Genomic DNA, 20,421 nt, shown 5'->3' on the forward strand with positions numbered 1-20,421 from the left:
CTGTAGGATAGAATGTTCAGCCCCTTTACCGAACATACAAGCATCTCTTATGTCAAGTGATTTGTTGCGTACTGTTTTATTAACTGGTTAGTATTAGTGACATATTTTTAGGCAGGAATTCTCTCATTTTGTTTTTAATAAGGTACAGATGGAGTCAACGGCATTTGCTTTGTTAAGTTGGCCATTGAAATGTCACTTGGCTATGATTTAATTAGTGAAATATACAATTATCTTGTCTGATATGTTAAGTCCATTTTTAGACAATAAATTGTAATGAGATATATACATACAGTGAAACCTCAGGTCACGACCGTAATTCGTTCCAAAACTCTTGTCACAACCTAATTTGGTCGTAACCCGTAATTTCCCCCATAGGATTGTATGTAAATACAATTAATTTGTTCCGGCTGTATGTAAATATATTTTTTTTTTTAATTTTTATTCACAAAAATAGTTAATTATACCGTAGAATGCACCGGGTAATAGTAAACTAAAAGTAAAAATATTGAATAACACTGAGCAAACCTTGAAAAGAAAAACTAACATTGCAAGAGTTCACGCTATAGCCTTACGAACCGCTCTCTGTAAACACTTTTTTTAATGAGTTTTAAGTACAGGGAAAAAAATGAACATTTGAAAAATCCATGAAAACTAACCTTGCATGAGTCGAGTATTGGCATGAAGGAAGTGAGGAGGAACTGGGTGGAGAGGAGATTACAGTTTTGAGGTAAAATCTGTGAAGATGCGGGCTTGCTGTATGCTCCCATCTCGCTTCCGGGAGCCCTTAAACCCGGTACCGTCGGTAATGTTACTGATGAGCACGACAGTGAGGCACTACAATGGAGCAATCGGATGATGCAAAAAGTGCCAAGTGCTTTTATTAAAATCAACAAAACAAATATCAAAAACAAAGTCCAAATTACAGTGCAGTGCTTTCACAATTCTTTAATAAATAAATGATCCCATAAAAACAGAAGTGAAGTGGAGGTTAAAATCCAATCGAAAAAGTTTTCATTAAATACGAGATTTAAACAATGCTTGAAGCAGTCTCTTTAAAAACAAGCCTGGTGCATTCTTTCACTGCCTTCTCGGCCTTAATGCCTTCTTTAACTGTCTTCTCACGCTCTCTCTCTCTCTCTCTCTCTCTCTCTCTCTCTCTCTCTGCACTGGGAGAGACTGAACACGTGTGGAAATCATCGGCGCGTACGAGCTGAAAGGGAAACTGGCTTCTTCGTCACCCGAGTATGTGGTCGTGAACAGATGCAAAAGTTTGGCAAACCTTTTGGTTGTTACCCGATTTGTACATGGTCCGAGACGTTCATGACCCGATGTTCCACTGTATACATTATTCACACTGATGTGGTCAACTTTATGGTAAGAGGAAAAAGCATCTGGGATAGAGTCAAATACCATTATACACTTCTCTAAATGAACGGCCTACACCTCTAATGGAAATTATGTGCTGCCTCATTTGATTTGTTAATTGCCATTTTCTTTCCATTATCACTGGAATATTGTCCAAGTGGTACTTCAGGGGGTGTAGTAACACAGTCTGGTCCAACTCTGCTTTAAGACACACAGAGGGCTTGTAAGTAATCAACACAAGTTGGGACACCTGTGCAAATTGTTTGCTTCAACGTTCACATCTTCATTTACTTAAATTGCTGCAGGACATCTGTAGGTTGTAACCTATTAATTTTCCCTGAAGTTCTCTTTTTCAGTTGTTGCTAATCTAAACTTTAAATGTAAACCTCTGACAATTTACTGCTTACCTTTTGACTGGTAGTGGTCTTTTCTGAAATATAGCTTAATTAAAAAAAAAATATTCTTTAAATCTCAAGAAAAGTGTGTATATGTATGTATGTATGTATGTATGTATGTAGTTGGATACAGAGAAGCTAATAACTTAAATGTTTACCAGGCAAAAGGGGGCTTTGTGAGATCAAGAAGACTGTGGTTGGAAAAAGGAGAAAAAGTCTAGAAGACAGAGGGGTAAAATCAACATTCTTTGAAAGCTCATAATTGATGGAGTCCTTTGTGAGAATCCTGCATTAATTGAAGAATTTACAATCAACTGTTTACCAAAAAACGTATATATTAGATGGTAATCTTGATGAGGCAATTGAAATATTTGGGTTCCAGCTTATAAGTATAAATGAAATAGGCCATCAAAAATTTAAAAGTTAATAAATTACTTGGGAATGATGACATATCCTCAGAATTTAATAAAATGTTTATAGATCACATTTCATATTTTTACTTGCAACTTTCAAAGGAATGTGGGATAAATGACCTTGTTGACGAATGTCAGTCAAGTTTTGTTAAAGATAGTTATATTTCTAATAATATCTGTTTGATTTTAGACTTGACTGAATATAATGAATTGCTTTCTGGACATCCAGTGATTCTATTTCTAGATTTTCAAAGAGCATTTGACACAATAAGACATGAATTTATCTTTTGACAAAAATGTATTTATGAATTTAGGGAACCCTACAAAAATTTTAAATTTAATTATTTTCTTTTTTTGTAAAAGCAATTATGATGGTTTATATGTGAAGTAATAGCTCAGTTAAAGTTTCTCATGGAACCGGCCCACAATTTGAAATTCACAGAGGAATTTGTCAACATTGCCCCTTATCACCCATACCCACCACATTTTCTCCTTACGTCTCAAAATCTTAGTTTGTTGGTCACTCAAACAGAACATAAATGTATTAAATTCAATAAAAAAAAAGATATAAGGATCTCACAGCTGGCAGACAACTTTTTTTTTTTTTTTGGAAAAGGTCAGTGAAGTGCATAAAGCACTTGATGTTACTAAAACATTTTCAAGCAAATGTGAACTACTAGCGCAGAAACAAAGTAATCAAACTAAATTATGTGAAATTCCTGTTAAAACACAGTTACTTACTTGGAAATTAAAATCAACAAAACAACAACAACAACAAGTGAAAAACGTATGCTAGACCTTAATCCAGTTGTTACTCCATTAAGAAAACAATGAACTCATGGCTGACTAGAGATCTGACTGTTCATGGCAGATTCTTACTACCAAAAGCTTAATGCTTATCTCATATTTCCTATACATTTTCAGCTCTTGAAATTTCAGACTCCTCTTGTACCCTTCTCTTCATTGCCAGCCTTTAGCAACTGAAAAATAAAAGTAATAAAAGTTTAATAGACGTCATTGAACTTAATCATCGGTTTGTGTAATGTTAATGCAAATGGCTACGAGATTTCACGAGGGAGCTAGAAATGTTTCGATGCTTCTTGAGGCTTCACTCCACCCATTACTACTTTTACACTTCTGGTAAGTCCTCTTCTTTCGGCTGTTCCCATTAGGTTTTACCACAGCGGATCTTCTTTTTCCATCTCTTTCTGTCCTCTTCCTCTGTCACACTTATCACCTTCATGTCCTCTCTCAACACATCCATAAACCTTCTCTTAAGCCTTCCTCTTTTCCTCCTGCCTGCCAGCTCTATCCTTATCATTCTCATCATTATCATTTGGGCAGTTTATTGAATTTATCTTGGCAGATCTTCTCAGTCCTGTGTGCCGTTTCGGAGTTTTGTGAAGTTATTTTATGATGGCTGGAGTGCCAATCACGCTGGCAACCCCCAAGTTTTCTCTGTAAGTTGGAGGACCACTTGCAGGACTGGATGCAGTTTAACGTCATACCCAGGACTGAACAGGGGGTTTCCAACAAGGATTGTGAGCTGTTTTTTCATGTGGTGGGTGTGGTAACACGCTCTACCATTGCATGCTCCCTAGCCTGACCTGACCTGAGATCTTCTCAAGCTCTGTTAGATTGTATGAGAAGCATCTGAAAATCTGCTAGGTCTCTTCTCAGCTGTTCTATGGGGTTTAAGTGTGGTCTTTAGCTGGACCACACTTGGACACTCAGGAACTTACCCCAAAGCCAGCACATTATTGTCTTGGTGGTATTATTTGTGTCATTATCATACTGAAAGGAAAGCCATCTCCCCAGTCTGAGGCTGTGTGTACTCTGGAGCAGGTTTTGCTCAATGCTTTCTCTCTATTTGACTTTATTCATTATTTCCTCAGTTCTGACCACTTTTTCCATCCCTGTTGAGGAGCACCCCATAGCATCAAGCTGCCACCACCATGCTTCAATGAAGGGATAATATTAGGCAGGAGCAGTGCCTGATTTTTTTTGCGATAGACAGTGCTTGAAGTTTTGCCCAAATAGTTCAAATTCTGTCTCATGCAACCAGAGAATCTTTTTCCTCATGCTCTAAGAGTCCTTTAAATGTCAGTTGGCAAACTCGAAGTGGTCTGTTATATGCCTCTTACTCAATAGTGACTTCCATCTAGCCACTCGACCATAAATGCCTGATTGATGGAGTGATGCCAAGATGTTCATTCTTCTAACCGGTTCTCCTAACTTCTGAAGCTCTGTTACAGCAACTATTAGGTTTTTGATCACCTTCATGACCAATGGCTATCTTGGAGTGTTACTGTGTTTGGCTGGACTGCACATTGTAGGTGAAATCCTGGTGGTGCCAAACGTCTTCCATTTCACAATTATTGAGGCCAGAGTATCGTTGGAAATGCTTACAGCTTTAGAAATGGTTTTTATCTCCTTGTCCTTATCTATGCATGACCACAATTTGATTGCAGAGGTCTACAGAGAGTTCCTTGGACAGCTTGGGTTAAGTTTCATTGTGGCATGCAGTTTGAATCGTGGGGCCTTACATACACAGGTACATGTGTGCTTTTCTAAACGATGTCAAATCAAGTCAGTTTGTCACAGGTGGTCTCCAATGAGGTTCTAGACGCATTTCAAGAAGAATGAAAGCAAACAGGATGTACCTGAACACAATCTGAAGAGCTACAGCAAAGTGTCTGAATACGTCTGCTGTTGAAATGAGAGAATACAGTTTTTAAAGTTTTCTAAAAATGTATTTTCATGTTGTCATCATTGGTTATGGAGTGTACATTGATGGGCAAAAGTGTTAAACGTATCCATTTAAAATTAAACCTGCAACACAGTAAAGTGTGCAGAAAGTGACAGGCTCTGAATACTTGATGAAATCTCAGTATGGTTTATGTAAATTGCTTAATCCAGTTTAAATAACATACATTTCTATGCATTGAGTGGTATTGGATTTTTTTCTCTCCCTATTCCTATCCCAGCGTACTGCACAATTTTATATCTGGTAATGCCTGATAATAAGTATTAAAGAAGTTATTAACAATTTGAAGTCTGTTTTCCTGCCTCACAGCTCCAGTAGTGTTAGTTTAAACCTTAGCCTGTTTACTTACTATGTGCAGTTTTCATGTGTGCCCTGTTTCTGCCTTTATTATTTATTTATTTATTCATTAATTCATTCTCCCACATTCTAAAGATGGACTGACAAATCTAACTTTGCTTTACAAGGTAGTTTTAGATCGATACTAAGGGTTTTGACTTTGGTATCAATACCAGCTTGCAGACCGCAGTATTGGTACCAATAGCAGTCATCCCTGCATACCACCTAACCTCTCTTCTCTTATCAACTAGAATATTCATGAAGGTTAGTAATTGGTTGCTACTTATCTGGTTTCTCTTCTTAAGGTTACTCACAACAGATTGGTCTTCTTGTTTCAGATTCTTGGACCTTCCCTCCGCTCCCAAGATTGTTTCACATCTGATAACTTGAAATATAGAGTAATGTGTTACTGTCAGCATGCTATGAACGGTCAATCTTTATATAAACCTTAACAGAGAGAGTGTTGTGAAATGACATTCAAGTGACTTCAGATCTAAGTGATGAAGTTTTAATGAAGTTAATTCCTGTTCTTTTTACAGAGAAAAAGAAAAAGCTGATGTTTACTGGAACATCTCAATGGATGTAAAACAGGAGAGCTGTGATGTGGACACAGATATCATGGATATTATGGAGGAGGACTGTGAGTTGGAGTCCGTCTACCTTAAACAGGAAAGTCTGTGGATTCAGGAGAAGATCAGTGAACTGCATGCAGTGGGCATTAAAGAAGAACCTGAAGAGAAGTATGTCAGTACTGAGACACACAACTATACAAACTTGGACAGTGTAAAAGAACACAACCTTCATGATGGGTGTCAAGATGGAGTGGTGACCTGGTTAGACTCTTCTGAAAGCAGACACTGTTCATCTCCAGAGCCTTCTGTCAATGTGAAGACTGATTCATTACAGTCTAAACCGAAGAGGAATAAGAAAACTACATCTGTTAGAGCTCAGGAAAATCAACCACTATCTACAATGAAATCTGGAAAAAGTAAGTGCAAAATAAAAACGGTAGGGTTGGGGTTTATGGCCTTCAAAGGTCAGGTCTTGCTGTTTTTATGAGTAATACTGTGTTTTATTGTGTGCTTATATGTAGTTTGAGATTTCATCACTGTTTAGATAGATAAATAGATTCACAATGTAAAGTTTTGCAATTTTTCATGCAAAAGTCCTAAATATGTCCTTGATAAAGAGTGCTATACAAATGCACAGCTGCAAAAAATAGTTTGTGAACCTTTTGGAATTCCCTGGATATCTGCTTTAATTCATCTTAACAATGTGGTCTGATCTTCAACTATGCTCCAAATACATGCCACCACAATTGTCCTAAGCTAATAACTCACAAATAATTGTACGACTTGTTGTCAGTCCTTAACAAATCATTTTACAATTCACAGTCCACTCTGTAACCCTAATATCTTTACAAACTGGTTGACCGTTCTTTAATAGTAATGTCCTCCACCAAAATTTTCATGTAGCTGCTGATCAGCCTTGAATTTTAATCCATAACTTCTCTTCAAACCTTTTGTGATCAGTTCTCTTTAGGTAAGGCCACAGCATCGCATGTCTCTTACTGGCCGTTCCAGAGTACCAATTTCCTTTTGTTTAACTCTTTGTCTTTTTTTTTTTTCCTTCCTGTGTTTGGTCTCATTCTCCTGTGTCATAACTCAACTTTTGTTAAGCTTCTGCTATCCTAATGTTTTGCTGTCAAATTTCTTGAAACATTTTTAATTCAATGCCCCTTTGATCATGTTAAGCTCCCCAGGCTTTGAAGAAACAAGCAGGCCAAACCATGATGCTCCCTTCGTCTTGAGGCTTTAGTATCAATGTGCAGTTGTCTCCTACCTCCAAACATGGTGTCATATGTTTTGATCAAAGAGTTCAACTTTTTCCTCGTTGGTCTACAGAACATTGTTCTGGAACATCAAGGTGATCTTTTACAAGTTTGAGATGTGTAGTGTTGCTTTTGTTAGATCATACTGATTTCCTTGGTGTTATCCTTCTGTGAACAACATTCTTATATTCTGCTGTAAAAAATTAAAGTAATTCTTTTTAATCCAAGTATAGCATCAAGTGAATGAAACATCTGGGCTATTGATCTGGTCAGTTAAGTAGCAGAGAGATGGGGTTGTTAATCAGATTCGGCTGCTTTGGTGTTTATTAAATGAACAAGAGGTGCACTAGAGGGGTAACGATACGACCCCCAAAACAGGAATGGTTTCACAGGTGGAGGGAGGCCATTGACATTTTTCCCTCCTTATCTGTTTTGTCACTCTTTTTGCATTTGGCTGCTGTCAGTGTCCTCTGCTGGTTACATGAGGTGATACCTGGACCGTACAGAAATGGCACAGGTAGTCCAACAAGATCACGAATACAAGCTGCTGAAATGAGGTTCCTCAGCAGGGTGTCTGGGCTTTCCCTTAAAGATAGAGTGAGAAGCTCAGTCATCCAGGAGGGTCTCAGAGTAGAGCCACTGCAACTCCGCATCGAGAGGAGTTATATGAGGTGGCTTTGGCATCTGATCAGGATGCCTCCTGGACGCCTCCCATGTGAGGTGTTTTGGGCATGTCCAACCGAGATGAGGCCCCGGGGAAGACCCAGGAGACGCTTGGAGGGACTATGTTTCCCGGCTGGCCTGGGCACGCCTCGGGATTCCCCCAGAAGAGCTAGAAGTGGCCGTGGATAGGGATGTCTGGGCATCTCTGCTCAAGCTGCTGCCCCCGTGACCCGATCTCGGATAAGCTGAAGAGGATGGATGGATGGATTGAGCAAGACATGGAAAGACCATTTTTACTGATCAGACCTCCCTCGTCTGACATGTTATTTTGGTCACACAGCTAACTTAAGGCACAATCTCTCCCTCTGTCACCATCCTTGTTTCAGTGCTGCTGCATTACTTTATCAAACAAATCACCAGGACCAGATAATATTCACCCTTGAGTTCTTAAGGAGGCTAGCGAGTACAGATATAAACCCTTGACACATTTTTAGGAAGTCACTGCACACTGGAGAGATTCAGAAGCACTGGAAAATGGCAAATATCATCCCATTATATAAACAGGGTGACAGGGCAGATCAGAGCAACTAGAGGACAGTAAGCTTAATGTGTATCACAGGAAAATTAATGTAAGTAATTATTAAGGATAAGATTGAGTAACACCTGGCAAGGACAGGAGTTATTCTGAACAGTTGGCATGGGTTCAGAAGAGGGAGGTCGTGTTTTACTAACATGATGGAATTATATGAGGAGGCAACTAAAGGATACAATCAAAGTGGAGCAGATGAGATTATTTATCTTGACTTTTAGTAGGCATTTAAGAAGGTGCCACATGAGAGGGTCGGCATCAAACTAAAAAGTGGTAGTTTGTAGGTGGGTGCAGAATTGGCTCAGACACAGGAAGCAGAGAGTGATGGTGAGAGGAACCTTATCAAAATTGGCTGATAATTGGGTGAGTGTAAGAGTGGTGACCCATAGGGGACAGTGCTGGGGCCATTGCTATTTTTATTATATATAAATATTTGGATAAGAATATAAATAACAAGGTGGTTAAGTTTTCAGATGATACTAAGCTAAGTAGATTGGCAGTTAATTGAGAATCTTTTGAATCATTACAGAGTGACTTGGGCAGATTTGGAAGACTAACTTTAATGTAAGAAAATGTAAAGTACTAGGGTGTTCGTCCTCTGCTCGCTTCGCTCACCAAGCGCTGACCTGCGCTTCTTACCAGACACGTCGTGTCTCTGCCACTGTGAAGAGCAGGGCTGAACCCACCCCAAGAAAACGCGGCTGCTCCTCTGAAAACCCCTCTTAAAGGGTGATACAATGGGAAATAGTTGTGTTTTTTTTTTTTTTATATAAACCTACTCTTTTCTCGATCAGGTGCTGCTGCATGATCTGCATCTCATGCAGTGGTTTGAACATTTAAAAGCTTCTACACTAGCTGTCCTACTCTTTGTCTTTTATTTTCGGTCCCGGACATGGTTAAATCTCTTGGCACAAAGTCTTCTTTCACAGGACACGAGTTCTTGATATTTTTTTTTTTAATTTTAAGAATCTGAAAATGTAACAATATCACATTAAAGTTTGATAAAGTCTGAAAAGAATGATACCAAACATACAGTGCTTCCGGAAAGTATTCACAGCGTATCACTTTTTCCACATTTTGTTATGTTACAGCTTTATTCCAAAATGGATTAAAGTCATTTTTTTCCTCAGAATTTTACACACAACACCCCATAATGACAATGTGAAAAAAGTTTACTTGAGGTTTTTGCAAATTTATTAAAAATAAAAAAACTGAGAAATCACATGTACATAAGTATTCACAGCCTTTGCTCAATACTTTGTCGATGCACCTTTGGCAGCAATTACAGCCTCAAGTCTTTTTGAATGTGATGCCACAAGCTTTTCACACCTATCCTTGGCTTGTTTTGCCCATTTCTCTTTGCAGCACCTCTCAAGCTTCATCAGGTTGGATGAGAAACGTCGGTGCACAGCCATTTTAAGAGCTCGCCAGAGATGTTCTATCGGATTCAAGTTTGAGCTCCGGCTGGGCCACTTTAGGACATTCACAGAGTTGTTCTGAAGCCACTCCTTTGATATCTTGGCTGTGTGCTTAGGGTTGTTGTTCTGCTGAAAGATGCATCGTTGCCCTAGTCTGAGGTCAAGAGCGCTCTGGAGCAGGTTTTCATCCAGGATGTCTCTGTACATTGCTGCAATCATCTTTCCCTTAATCCTGACTAGTCTCCCAGTTCCTGCTGCTGAAAAACATCCCCACAGCATGATGCTGCCACCAACATGCTGGTGGTATTGGCCTGGTGATGAGCGGTGCCTGGTTTCCTCCACACGTGACACCTGGCATTCACACCAAAGAGTTCAATCTTTGTCTCATCAGACCAGAGAATTTTGTTTCTCATGGTCTGAGAGTCCTTCAGGTGCCTTTTGGCAAACTCCAGGTGGGCTGCCATGTGCCTTTTACTAAGGAGTGGCTTTCATCTTTCCACTCTACCATACAGGCCTGATTGGTGGATTGCTGCAGAGATGGCTGTCCTTCTGGAAAGTTCTCCTCTCTCTACAGAGGACCACTGGAGCTCTGACAGAGTGACCTACGGGTTCTTTGTCACCTCCCTGACTAAGGCCCTTCTCCCCCGATCGCTCAGTTCAGATGGCCAACCAGCCCTAGGAAGAGTCCTGGTGGTTTCGAACTTCTTCCACTTACGGATGATGGAGGCCACTGTGCTCAATGGGACCTTCAAAGCAGCAGAAATTTTTCCGTAACCTTCCCCAGATTTGTGCTTCGAGACAATCCTGTCTCGGAGGTCTACAGATAATTCCTTTGACTTCATGCTTGGTTTGTGCTCTGACATGAACTGTCAACTGTGGGACCTTCTATAGACAGGTGTGTGCCTTTCCAAATCATGTCACATCAACTGAATTGACCACAGGTGGACTCCAATTAAGCTGCAGAAACATCTCAAGGATGATCAGGAGAAACAGGATGCACCTAAGCTCAAATTTGAGCTTCATAGCAAAGTCTGTGAATACTTATGTACATGTGCTTTCTCAACTTTTTTATTTTTAATAAATTTGCAAAAACCTCAAGTAAACATTTTTCACGTTGTCATTATGGGGTGTTGTGTGTAGAATTCTGAGGAAAAAAATGAATTTAATCCATTTTGGAATTAGGCTGTAACATAACAAAATGTGGAAAAAGTGATGCGCTGTGACTACTTTCCGGATGCACTGTATATATGTAGGTTTTAAATTAAGCCCAATTTGAAATGTGACATAAAAACGTCACATAAAATCACTGCAGAAAATCATTACACTTTTAGGTTTACAATTTTATATACTGTATATAGAGAGTAAATTTGGATAGGAATATGAGTAACAAGCTGGTTAGATTTTCAGATGATACCAAGAAAGGTGGATTGGCAGATAATCAAGCATCTGTTGAATTATTACAGAGAGACTTGGACAGCATAAAGGCTTGAGTAGATTTGTGGAAGGCGAAATTTAATTTGTGAAAATGTAAAGTATTACACATAGGAATTAAAAGTTTATGGTTTGAATACACAATGGGAGGTCTGAAAATTCTAAGTACAATTGATGAGACGAATGTTTTATGGAGAGCAAAATCTTTTGGGATATTTTAAAATTTAAGTTTATTTTTTATATAAAATTACATAAGAGTAAAGAAATTTGAATGTTTGTTCTTTTAACGTTTACTTTATTTCTAACTTATATAATTTAGACAGGATATATTTTAATGGAGAGCAAAATATTATAAGTTATTTAAGGTTTGAGTTGATTTATTCCGGAATAATATTCTGTCGACTAAATAAAAATTCCTTCTATTTAAAATTTAAATAGAACTAGAACAGATACTGATAGTTCATAATATCCAAGCAGACTTGCACGTAAGAGCGGGAGTCATCTGTTTTAACAAACAGCGTATTGCACTGATACGAAATAGCCTGCTCATTTAATTATTTAGGAATGGATAAATAAATTAAGATTTTGTACAAATAAAGTTTTTCATTTTTCTTCCTTCATGGATTCTGGCACCCCCAGCAACAGTTGCTCGCACCCCAAAGACTATATATATGTATATATATATATATGTGTATATATATATATATATATATATGTATATGTGTGTGTGTGTGTGTGTATATGTATATATGTATATGTATGTGTGTGTATATGTAGATATGTATATATATATGTGGATGTATGTGTATATATGTGTGTATATATGTATGTATATATATATATATATATGACAGCAACACTCATCACTCACAACAGTGACAAAACAATTACATTGACAATCATGTTACGTTATTTTCAAAATGTTTCCTTTTCTTTTTCATTACTTCTTTAACACACTACTTCTCCGCTGCGAAGCGCGGGTATTTTGCTAGTGTAAATGTAAAGGTCAGTCCTACCGGTATTTCCTGATGAGAGGATGACGTGTCAATGGGATCAGGAGCGCAACTTTCTTCGCAGGATGACAACATATTCTCAGACAGTCCTCATGCAGCAGGAAAACACAAGACCGTCTATACACACAAAACAAGAGACAATCTCCAGGAGACTAAACGAGAAAACACAAGTAGCAAAACGGGAAGATAGGCAACTGCTTGGAGTTGAAGTTTCATTCCCCAGTAGCACCGCTACACATTAAAGAGTTTTTCTTCACACAGAAAACAGCCACCATTACCAGGTAGTGTATTGGAAAGTAGGACTTTGAAAACTCAAACTGCTGTTGTTTGAGAGTAGTTGGGTGGATCAGATTGGCAAGAGTTGTTGGGCTGAATGGCCTGTTCTCATCAGATTTTTTTGTAATATTTCCAATTTCTGTTTAGCCAAATGAAAATAATTTTGTAAGTCTGTGATTTTGTCCACCTTTCCTTTCTCTGTATGAAGATGGGTATCTCTACCATTCTCTACATCGATGGTATGAAAATGTGATATATAAATAACTGTCATTGTTTCTGTCTCTGGCTGTTAGACAGATGTCAAGGTGACTCACGCACACTCAATTTAAGAAACTGAATAATAGCCCCAGGCTAACGGCTGCAACACAAGCCTGAAAGATGATCGATCTTCTCCCATTGCTTAACAGTCAGAGACGTGCTCTTGTCATGGAATTCAGCCCTCTTTTTACTCCAAACCCACCTTTGCACATTGTGGCCAACAAGTTCCGTTTTGACTTCATCAGTCCACAGGACTTGTTTGCAAAATGCATCGGGTTTGTTTAGATGTTCATCTGCAAACATCTGATGCTGAATTTTATGGTGAGGACACACACAGATTTTCTTCTGATGGCTCTTACATAAAGGTCATATCTGTGGTGGTTTCACTGCACCAGAAGGACAGCACATCACCACTCCAGAGTGCGATTACAAAACATCTTCATGAAGCTTTAGGGGTTTTGAATTGCCTTTCTAACAATCTTATAAGCAGTTCTCTTGGAAACTGTTTTGGTTTTCCAGACTTCAACTTGACCTCCTCTTTTGCTGCTAACTGCCATTTCTTAGTAACGCTACAAACTGAGGAAATGGCTTCTTGAAAACTCTTTGCTGTCTTCCTGCTTTGTGACCAATGATTATTTTATTTGTCAGAGTGCTAGGCAGCTGCTTAGAGGAGCCCTTGGCTGCTGATTGCTGGGACAACCTGTGAGGAGTCTGAGAATTGATACAGCTTTGACATTTGCATCACGTGGCCATTCCTAATGATGTTTGTGAACAAGCCAAAGCCCTTAAGGAGCTAATATAAAGTCTGAAATCTTTTGGGGGTTATCCGAGACCTCTGATCACTTGGGGTGGGGTACTCCTTCGTTTCCTCATACTATAAAACAAAAATAATACACAAATCTTGTTTAAATTGCACAAAAGGATGGTGGCCTTTGGAGATCAATTCATCTTCTATTGACTTAACTATTCACAGTAAGTTATTTTGATCTGGGGGTCCCCACACTTTCACATGTCACTGTATATGAAATGTCATGAAAGTGTACGTCTTGTGTAATGCTACGTCTGAAAAGAACCATCCTCTCGCCGGTGTATATTGTGCATCCATGTTACAGGACTTAAATGATGGAATACTAAACTTTCTACTATAGAAAATGGCTGAGTATCTAAAATTATAAATTGTAATTTTTTTCGAGTGATCCTTTGATTGTTTCTGTCCTGATCATTTTTCTGGTTCTTTTCAAACAGTGCCATTACTTACAGCTAAAACACCTTTATTTCCTTAGCGGTTTTCCTGCTTTCACTGCATTGCTGAAAGTCGATCCGCTCAGCAAGTGTTGTACCTACAAGTGTCTCATCAAATAAGTTGTTCATTTTAAACCTCACATATAACATTCCTGTCACTTTTCAGATACTTTAAGATTTTTCCACACAGCAGTTATTTTCTTCACCACTTTCCACTCGGTGGTTTCTGTCAGTTGTACGCGTGTCCTCAGATTAACACATTCCATGTCATTAAATCTGTAGACTAGTCAACCAACTGCAAGCCGATTTCACAATAAACAGCAAAATCTGAAATTTTAATTCAATGCTGATTAATTTGTGTAACACTACTGTTTAATTCGGTTGTATTTATTGTTTAGGCTTAGACTGATTGATGTTTGGAGCCATAAAAGAGATAATAATTACATACATGGATCAAATAGACAGTAAAATCTGGCAAATTTTAGTTTACGTAACATAAATAAGTCCTGACAGATACCTGTTAACATTATAATGGTGAGTATAAACGTCACTAGCGTATCATAAAGCTTACCGGTCCTGGTGTCACCTGCTACTCCCCTATAGAGCTGAAACACGTCACCAGCGTATCACAAAGCTTACCGGTCCTGGTGTCACCTGCCACTCCCCTATAGAACAGAAACACCAACAGCTTCTCATTTTTGTCCGAGGTCACAGCATCTTCTGTTTGCCTGGGCATTGAGGTGTCACTCATTCATTGTGCTGTTTTCCTTGGTGAATTATAGAATCCATTTTCTTGTTTGTTGTGGTGTAAAATGGTTTTAATTTAATTGTGCATAAATGTCAGGACAAATTCTGATTACTGAAAGTGCCTTTTTCATGCTTGGCATGGCATTCTCTTTTATACGGTACTCTCTGTAATGACTGAGACAAAGAAACATTTTTCTTTCATTTTCCCCCTTGCTCAACAGATTAAAAAAGTTACAAATTAAATAATTCAGATGTGATTAAAGTCATATTACACATTTTCATTAACGGGATTTGCAAACATTTCAGTCACACCCTATAGAAATGACAGCACTTTTTCTACGTGGTCTCCCCCATTTCAGGGCATTGTAATGTTTGTGCTAATTGATGTCAGAGGAGTTTGTGATTACTCAGGTGTGTTTCATTGCTTTAGTTCTGTAGGCCTAAGACGCCTCGGCTTGCTTCTACCCTTTGGAGTTTGTAGTGGCCATTGTTCAACATGAGGACAACAGCTGTGCCAATGATAGTCAAACAAGCCATTATGAGGCTGGAAAACAATAATAAAACCATTTGAGACATCAGTAAAACGTTAGGATGACTTAAATCAACTCTGTGAAATATCAATAAGAAGAAAGAATGCACAGGTAAGCTCAGTAATCACAAAGGGACAGGTAGACCAAGGAAGACCACCACTGCTAACGACAGAAGATGTTGCTGCAGATTGCATTTTGATCACAGCTTGCACATCCTGATAGTAAGGATATTGCATGTATCTCTAACATCTTAAATGTACCACCCCATACAGATGGCGTCAAAATCGGCTCATAATTAAGTCCTCATAATGAGCCGAAATGTCATTGTGATACATCAAAACTCACTTCTTGTTGTAGTCTGTCAAACATCAGATTGTGAAATGTGCAATGAAATGAGATTTTCTGTTCAGTTCGTTTTTCCACCAGCTGTTGCTAAAATGCCAAAACAAATAAAGTCTGCATGGGACGTACAAATGCTCAGAACCAATTTAAACGGCAAGTTCTAGTTTTAAAAATCCAAACTTTTGTGTTTGAAATGGCTTACAGGTGTTGCCGAGCATAAGGAAGTTTTATACATGTGGCCCTGCTAAGTAGTTGTAATAGAGAACGTAAAATTAACAAATTGAGTAAGCTTTCCATGTACGACTAAAGTTATATAATTACTGATGCTTATCAAAGGTTGTTCCTAATTTCAGCTATCATGTATTTAATGTGAGTTAATGTTAATAATAAGGCAGTGGATTGAACATAAGCACTTTTTTTTTCCCCCCTTTTCTTTTAAACTTTGTACAGGAAACAAAGATCAGTGCAGTTTGGAATGTGGAAAAGAATTCTCTGGCTGGAGTGGTCTTCAGATCCACACTAGAGTTCACACGGGAGAGAAGCCATATTGCTGTACTGAATGTGGTAAACACTTTTCACGTATTAACAGTCTTCAGAGACACACTAGAGTTCACACAGGAGAGAAACCGTATTGTTGTAATGAATGTGGTAAACAGTTTTCAACAATGAGCAACCTTCGTAGTCACAAAAGAATTCACACGGGAGAGAAGCCATATTTCTGTATTGAATGTGGTAAACAGTTTTCACGTATAAGCAGTCTTCAGAGCCACACTAGAGTTCACACGGGAGAGAAGCCGTATTGCTGTAATGAATGTGGTAAACAGTTTTCACAAATGAGCCATCTTCAAATACACACTAGAGTTCACACGGGAGAGAAGCCGTATTGCTGTAATGAATGTGGTAAACAGTTTTCACAAATGAGCAGTCTTCACAAACACAGTAGAGTTCATACTTGAGAGAAGCCTTATTGCTGTAACGAATGTGGTAAACATTTTTCAGAGATGGGCAATCTTCAGAGAAATACTAGAGTTCACAACAGAATAAAAAGGATAGCAGTTCAAAAATCAGTCTAGAAGAACAAGCACCCTTCTGGACTCGAGTGTGAGGTTCACGCCTGTTTTGAAAAGTAAGCAAACTAAACTATTGTTGACAAGTTAATCTCTGAGAGAAGCCATATTGCTGATTGGAATGTGGCAAACAAATCTTATCAGAGGAGTTCTCTTCAGAGACGCACCAGAATTCACACTGGAGAGAAGTACAACTGAACTGTCCTGACTAAAGAGTGAGGTTCACTCCTGCCTGGACAGTAAGCACATGTAACTGACTGGAATCCATCCTATTGGTGTTGTGTTAAAACAAATCAACACAGAGGTGAATCAGAAGTTTATATCCTTTTTCCTTTTCCAGAAACAAAATAAAGAACAGGGCATTATACAAACCGCTTCTCACCAAAGCCCTACAGCCTCCACCATGCGCCTAGCTCTGCATTCATAACATATGTATTAGATATAGAACTATTTACAATATATTTTACACATTTCATCAGAAAAGAACTCTTCACAATATACATAACCTCACATAATAAGTCATAGTTCATCTATATAATATATATTTTTCTATTTTTATATAACAAAAAATAACATACCTTTCCAAAAACAAAAAAGCAGGGTGCCATATAAATAATTTCTCGCCAATGCGTATTAAACAATAAATCAAATCAGTTACTAATTATTACAAACACAAACTATTAATACAAAATAAATAAAATGTAAAATAAAAATGAAAATCCAAAGTATCCATATGGTCATGTACACCATGCTGAATTATATTAAAATGCAGTGGCAGTGCACTAAAGGAAGAAATACAGTTTGTTTAAATTTAGTTTTGTTTTTGTTTGTTTGCTTTTAATAAAACATACAAAGACTGTCTATAAGAACTCCGTGGGGGGGGGCACATTACTTATTTAACACTTGAGAATTACCAAATAATATTCATGTCAAATGATTAGAATAAAATTAGAAAAGGCTTGGAGAGAGCAGACTTACCTGTACAGCATCCACCATCACCTGAGGGTACCTGCAGTCTGTGGGGAGTCACATTAATTAGCATTTGTACTACAAAATACCATTGATATGAAACTAAGTACACACAAACAATTGCTTTTGGGGAAATTCATAACTAAAAGCTACAAACAAACAAATTAAAAATCAGAATACACTTTGCTACACAAACACACGCCAAGACAATTTGGAGAAATTATTCTCGAGAAGCCATATTGCTGTACTGGATGTGGCCGATGAGTCTCACAAACCAGAATCTTCTGGGCCACAAAAGAATTTAGACTGAGTGCCAAGTCCAGAAATGGGCTTAGTTGGAGAAGATCTACACCGGGGGCATTAACTCCTTTGTCTTGGCGTACCACCCCAAAGAATTTAAATATTCTGAAGTTCCCCCTTTTTATTTTGGTGTTAAATTGTTAATTCCTGAACTGTTATTATGTAAAACTAATGGTGGAATTTTTTTTCGCTCCCATTAAAATATTTTTTCAGAGAGCTTTCATAAGGTACTAGCAATGGTAACCTGTCAAAGATGTGTTTTAGAATGAATTTCGAAAGGATTTGATATGTTATGACTGATAGACACTGACAGTGTGTCACCATGAGGAGGTCACTTCACCTGCTTGTGATAATCGTGAAAAAACAAAAGAAATGTAAGCAATTGTGTCTCACATATTGTAGGCCGCCTTGGCATCAGTCAAATAATAATAATAATTTCAAGAAAGTTTAATAAAATAACACCCTCGGCCAAACAGGGTATCCTGTTCACAAGAGACTTTGCATTCCGCTCTTTTGATTTACTTATGGTGTGCTTTCTTGCTTCTTGTTGTAAAGTGTTTGTTGCTTTGAATAAATTACAAAATCCTCATATTCTCCAGTCATCTGACGGTGACTCCCGCACTCGGCTTTCTGTTGGCCAAACCTTGTGAATTAGCACATTTTTCAGAGGTCCATGAAACCCTCTTTTACATGGTCTTTCGAGTCGGAAGCTAAACGGACTGACTGAAACCAAAATGGCCAAGGCAGTGTGTGCGGAGGAGCCTAACCTCATCTCTAGTGAACTGGGTATCGATGTAGAAGAGAACATCTGAGCTGATATCTCCACATTCAGCCAAATCCCAACTCGCACACTGCAGACAACCCATCTGTGGGCACCGCTATGGCCTTTCAGACAACGGGCTCTTTGCAGTAAGTTTGCAGAACTCAGCAGCACTGTTTTCTTGTGAACATGCATTTTTGTATTTGATGATATCATCTCTGGAATTAATGGTGGAAATAAACTGTCTGCCTAAGCAACTGGCTGAATAAATAGTCAGAAACGCAATAATGTCTGATTTTTCTTCATTTCATTTTAAAGACAGAATTATTGACATAACCAATCAAAGTGCCGACTAATTTGCATTGTTGTGTTGCTCAAAATTAAAAATAAATAAAAATCCTACTTTGAGCCATAGACTGATTAGTGTTTCACTGTTTGTTCATTTGTTTCTGTTACACAAAACTGTTCAATAAACAAACTAAAATGAAGGTAAAATTCCATTACAACAAACTCCCAGGGACCTGAAAAATATTTCGTTGTAATGAGGTTCTGTATTTGTTGCTGTACTGCTTTCTTTAACTTGTGTCCAGGTGTTTGCAATCATTTCAATAGCTTCTTTTGTGTTAATTTTAATCTCCTCCTGCCTACAAGTTATGCTGATGTGGAGACGTGGATAGACCCCTATACCCTCAGTTCTATTACAGACGTGGAGATCGCACTTCGGGACGCTCTTTGGCGTGTTTTTGAGTTTTTGGAGGTCCTAAGAGTTTACAAACCTCGCATTTTCTTGAATGAGTGCCACATTAATAGGAATGTTTCTTGAACGAGCATCACTGAACCACATAACGGCTTTTTTGACGCCTTCAAATGCAGCAGTTCACATACTTTTGCAACCCAAGATTTTTTTTTCTTTTTTTGTTTGGTCTTTCAAGAAAGATATAGATGGCGAATTACCGAATTCACTGGCAACGTCTTTTTTCCTTTTGCCACAATCGTGAGCTTCAAAAATGTAAAGTTTTTTTTTTTTTTCTAATATGAACTGTTATCGTTTTTTCTTGTATGCAGTTTCTGTAGGAGGGTGACAATGAGTTAAATTCCAATGGATGTTTTTCTGATGTTGATGAGCAATAAGAAAAAGGTATCTCTGAAAACCACTGAAAACAAAAAAGGAAAAAAAAAAAAAACAGTACGAGGAAAGTTCAAACAAAGACAAAATAATTACAATGTTTCTGTTTGGGGATCGTTGTGCACAACTAAGCTGTGACCACAGAACTAAAAGCTCTTTGGATGATTCATTCAGGCATTTCAAGGTCTTTTGTGAAGTTCGTTATAATGTAAGTATCTGCTGAATGTACTTCGTAGTAATGAGATTTCTATAAACTCCTGTCATATGGAGAAACCATCGGGACCATGATAATACTTTGTTGTTATGAAAATGTAGTTGTAAAGATATTTGTTGTAACATAATTTTACATATAATTTAACATACATAGGCAACTGATTATTAAAACTGTTTTGTATTAGAAAATCACTGAGTTATGTCTGCTTTACAGAAAATTATTAATTGCTTGAAGAAAATATGGCAAATTGCAATTAATACACATTGACTTTCAATTACAAATTTGAACTAAGCGATTAATTGCAATTGAATTTTTTAATCAGTTGTACTCATGCAAACACATAAGTTGGAACCATTACAAATGATAATA

At 37.9% G+C, this 20,421-nt stretch overlaps 1 pseudogene; it reads left to right on the forward strand.

Annotated features, from left to right (window-relative positions):
* Window positions 1-19,132, forward strand: part of LOC120534718 — a 278,943-nt pseudogene extending 259,811 nt beyond the window's left edge.
* The last annotated feature ends 1,289 nt before the right edge of the window (window positions 19,133-20,421 follow it).

The sequence above is a fragment of the Polypterus senegalus genome, chromosome 8 (assembly GCF_016835505.1).
Source record: "Polypterus senegalus isolate Bchr_013 chromosome 8, ASM1683550v1, whole genome shotgun sequence".
Classification (NCBI taxonomy): Eukaryota; Metazoa; Chordata; class Cladistia; order Polypteriformes; family Polypteridae; genus Polypterus; species Polypterus senegalus.